Source organism: Aegilops tauschii, chromosome 7, assembly GCF_002575655.3.
Source record: "Aegilops tauschii subsp. strangulata cultivar AL8/78 chromosome 7, Aet v6.0, whole genome shotgun sequence".
NCBI classification, from domain to species: Eukaryota; Viridiplantae; Streptophyta; class Magnoliopsida; order Poales; family Poaceae; genus Aegilops; species Aegilops tauschii.
Window position 1 is genome coordinate 46287683 of NC_053041.3, and position 4822 is coordinate 46292504.

At 35.5% G+C, this 4822-nt stretch overlaps 1 long non-coding RNA gene across 1 annotated transcript; it reads left to right on the forward strand.

The window, feature by feature from the left end:
• Positions 1-438: 438 nt before the first annotated feature.
• LOC120967918 (uncharacterized) lies at positions 439-1622 on the forward strand. The gene is made up of 2 exons (XR_006666441.2): positions 439-916; positions 1376-1622. It is a non-coding gene; the product is annotated as an uncharacterized lncRNA (long non-coding RNA).
• The last annotated feature ends 3200 nt before the right edge of the window (positions 1623-4822 follow it).

Here is a 4822-nt window from a genome sequence, read left to right on the forward strand (position 1 = left end):
CGGCGTTATTGAGTTCATACGAAATGGAACTGTGAAAGGGAAGCCGGTTCAGAAGGTGCCTAAATACTTGACTTTCAAACATATAGTAATTATGCGAAGATGTATATGTTTTTTGTATCAACTTTAAAGTATTAATTTGACACGGTATCCTATTTTTGCACAGAGATCATCTGATACTTCTACGAACAATCTTCAGGGTATGTCCAGTTGGCCCCATGCATTTGGATATTATTTTGTCTACTATTATTACTATAAAGAGAAATCTAACTGAAACTGAAATATAATAAATATTAATGGAGAGAAAAATAGACATTAATGTCCACATACACAACACAATTAGCCAGTACTATCCTAGTTTACATGAATTAATATTTGCAATGACATTTAGGTTAGTCTTGACATGATAAAGAAAAAGTTTTTTTTGCGAGGTAAGATAAGGTTTTATATAACTGTTCATGGGGACCACCTCATGGTTGCAGATACATAGTTTTACAGTGCTTCATGAAATAGTTGCATATCATCATGTCTAAAAGAAGAATCATGACGGACACAACTTCAAGAAATTCTTCTTGTAATATAACATAATTTGTATATACCTCATAGAGGATGTAACTTGTTGGTTGCATTTAATATTGTGACACACTCGCCATCTTCTATGCCAGCATTATTTGGGTGATGATTTAATATTCAAAAGCATACATCAAGGTAGTTAAGTGTAATGATATTCTTGTGAAAATAACTTCCATAGTGTATACTTGCATATATGTATTGTTCTATTGTATTCTCACAGTTAATCATTTTTCTTATTTTTTTTGTTTATTTACGTTTAGAGCAAGATTATAAATTAAGCTGAGCATAATTTCTGCAGATTATAGATGGCCCACTAAAAGACAAAGGACGAAGGCGCAAACTTCAAGTAATTCTTCTTGCCACATAGGTTTTTCTAATTGTGCGAGGATACCACTTGTAACTGCCTTCAGTCATCTATGTCAGTAGTATTTTGAGACGAATTTCATTACAAAATGCAATGACTCAAACAATCAGATTGTTCATGATGATTCCTAATTGTATAACCAATAAGCTTAACACACCTTCCTATTTTAGAGTTGTTATCTTAATAAGTATATACTAGATGTTATTAATGTTGTTGTTGGGTGAAGAACATTTGTTGCTCATGGTTAGAATGTAGAATTTTCTTAACACAACAAGCTAGAGCGAATGTGGAGGCCAATATAGATTGAAACCATTAATTCATATTAAAATGGTCATGACTTCTTATTTTTATTTGACATAAATGTTTGTGACTTGTTTGAATTAATGTGTTCTGCAATTATATGATACTTCTATATTCATACTATTTTTATGAAATATACAGCTAGTTTGTCGACAGGAGCACGAACAACCACAACTTCTACAAAGCTTCCACATGGTTTCATCTAGTATCATGCGAAAAACATTGAGACAATCAAGATTACTTGAGCAACCTAAATTATGTTAGTTGTTACCTGCTTTCAAATGAATGTGTCCTCTCATAGTATGCATGTACTTCTGTTGTTGAGGAATTTATATCATTAGACAGTTCTATTATTCATAATTATTGATTAATGGGTACATACCTTCAATCCTGGAAGATTGTGAGATAGCCAGTCAAGGAAGTGATTTGTTTATTGAATTGTGCATAATAGGGACATTTTTACATTTAAAGGAACATCGTAGGAATAATTTGGTATTTCGAGAAGATTTTCCAGTCCCCTGCCCCAACCTGCTGGAGACAGTATGAGTGCTGACACACACATTTGTAACGTACCAGCAAGCTAGTGCAGTAGCTTCAGTCACATGATCTGGAAGCCCAATTTGGGTCTTCCTTCAGAAGGCTCATCAAGGCCTCATCACACCATTCTAGTTAGTTACTTCTGCAATGATATATGTCCGTAAGAAAATAAGAAGCTAAGGTTCTAGTCGACTTATAATCCTCTAACAGCACCACGTTGGATATGCCCGCACAAATAAAATAACATGAGTGGAGTCTATTTTGTAAGCACATATCTTGTCACCAGTCAACTACTAGTACAGTAAGAGCATCAAAGAGGAATTCATTTCATATAGAATAGTCGCATACATATACTTCTGTTCTGCACATACTGCTCATTATCATGGACAATGATGTAGCTAGCTAAAAGGGAGCATGTGGCTATAATGTAAGGAGGGAGGCTCCAGGGACGAGCTCGACAAACAGAACTAACCTGCTCTTGCAAGGAACCAGTAAGCCTTGCTACATTGTCACCTCCATGCTGCATGGCATCGCGTCCACCAGCTACTTTGGTATGTCGCAACTCTTTCCTCTCATCTTTTCACCGAAGCGGTCGTTGGCGAATTCTAATCTTTCCGGAACAACATTCGTAATTCCCTGCACTATAAGGTCATCATGATGCATCGGCACATCGGAATTCTAGCCACATTAACAAAATCTTTGCCCAAACCAAATTAAGGGAGAAATGAGAAATGAAGGAGAGCACCAAATAGTAAGTTAGGTTACACATATATATAGAAATGTCGTTCATAGTAAAAACAACCGGAAGTGTATCCATGTTGTTTGCTTAGGTGGCTAAAACCAAGGTCCTATTCACTGGGATGATGAACCTACTAAATAAAAGGGTTCTCAAAGTCCCCTCAGAACTAGAGTCGAGTAACACAGTCATGACCCCATGGGGTTTCAGGATAACGACATGCAAATGTGGTTAAGACAATCAGCTCTCTCATTAAGATTTGTCTTATTTTTTATCACTACGGGAAAATTCATGTTTGCCGAGTGTCAGTGTCTTTGCTGAGTGCATTTTGTCGGGCACTCGGCAAACATATCTTTGCCGAGTGTAATCCTGAAACACGGTAAATAGGTGCTTTGCCGACTGTCGTGGAAAAAAACTCTGGCAAAAAAGTTATAGTTGCTAAAAGGTGCTTTGTTGAGTGTCTTGGAAATAACTCTCGGCAACTAGTGGAACTTGGGCAAAGATGTGCTTTCCCGAGTGCTACACTCGGCAAAAGGGGGTATGCACTGCGCTCACTGTTTTGGCTGTCGAGATTGCATACAACCTCGGATGAAGATGATCCAAGAATCAAAGTTTCATGTTGAGGACCTTTTCATTTTAGGCCATATTATTTACATTTTTTGCCATGCGAAAATATGGTCTCAAATGAATAAGGCGGTGGTCATATTTATTGCATAGTTTATGACTATGGGCCTAACCTTGGCATTTATGTGCATCTTGCCATCACAAAAAATGTTGCCAAATAGAGTTTCCAACATTTCATACAAAAATATTTTTTCTATTTTTGAAGTGTAAAAAATTGATACTTTTGTGAAGCTGCTAAAAATATCGAGTGCAAAATGGCATCACTCCAATTTTCACAAAAATAGACCATATTTTTTTAGAAAATTCCCTTTTTTGTGGATTTTCTATATTTCTAGCTACTTTCACACATTTAAATGACTTTATTATGATTCCGCGAAATTAATTCAATTTGAACTGTAATTGTGTGATAGCTATGTCCTAGAAATTTGCAAAAAATACTTTTAGGTACACAAGTAGTCATTACATGGAAAACCCACTTAGAGTTTGAGAGATTCAACCCCTTGACATGAATAGCCATGCCGAACACTTTCACCCCGTTTTGGAAAAATGAAACAAAAAGGATACAAGTTCAAAAAATGCAATCCTTTCATATGGACTCCTTTTATGTGTACTAGTGTGGATGAAAATACCAAACTTTCAATATGACAATTTTGAAAGAGAAATATCCTGCACAAATGGGCTATCCCCTATGAACATTCATGGCTTTCAAGTCAAATGACCAAGGTGATGACCATATTCATTGCATAGTTTATTATAATGTGACCAAATTAGACATATAGGTGAACCTTGCCATTACAAATAATGTTGCAAAATAGAGTTTCCAAATTTTTTGTACAAAAAATCATTTTCTATTTTCGAAGTGTAAAAAATGGATGTTTTTATTGAAGCTGGTACAAAAACAGGGTACAAAATGGCACCACTCCAATTTTCACAAAAAGTAGACCGTATTTTATGGACAATTCCCAAAGTCTGTAGTTTTTTTCAAAAAATATAACAATTGGTGTATTTTTTTAATATTTAATGAAAATAATATATATATTTTTTTAATGGGAAGGGAGGATATTTAAAGGATAGCATGGACATCTGAGGGTGTACGTTGAAGCGTTGGAGGTGCCTTTATGTGCCAGTTTACGACGTGCTCAACCGGCAATGTGGTAGTATTAATCAGTATATACATTTGATTGTAAAAGAAATCAATATATAATTTGTTTGGATTATTTTAGTTTGTAGGGCAAACTTAAAATGGATTTATTTAGCCTATGATTGTGAAATCACTTATTAGGAGGTACCTTTTGCAAAGGTCACACCCCACTTTCATTGGTGCTGACAGGTGGCGCATGGCATGTGTGCCACTTGTCGCAACATGGGAATTTCCCCCTTTTTGTAGATTCATTTTTTTAATCTTTTATCTCTTGAACCGCGCATTCAAATCATGACCCATTTTTATCTTTGGATTTCTCGCGCCGAGATCTTTGAAACTAGGTCGCATGTTAATAAGTTTCGATGAACTTTTTCTTCACGAAAATCGAAAATCGAAAAAATATGAAAACAAAAAAAAAGAAAGCAAACAAAAGAAAAAAACCTAAAATCACGGTTGTGCTTTGTACATTTTTGGGAAGAACAATTGTGCTTTCCCCTTTTCGGGAAACACGGTTTTGCTTCTTGTGCAAGCATAGGTCATGCTTTTCCCT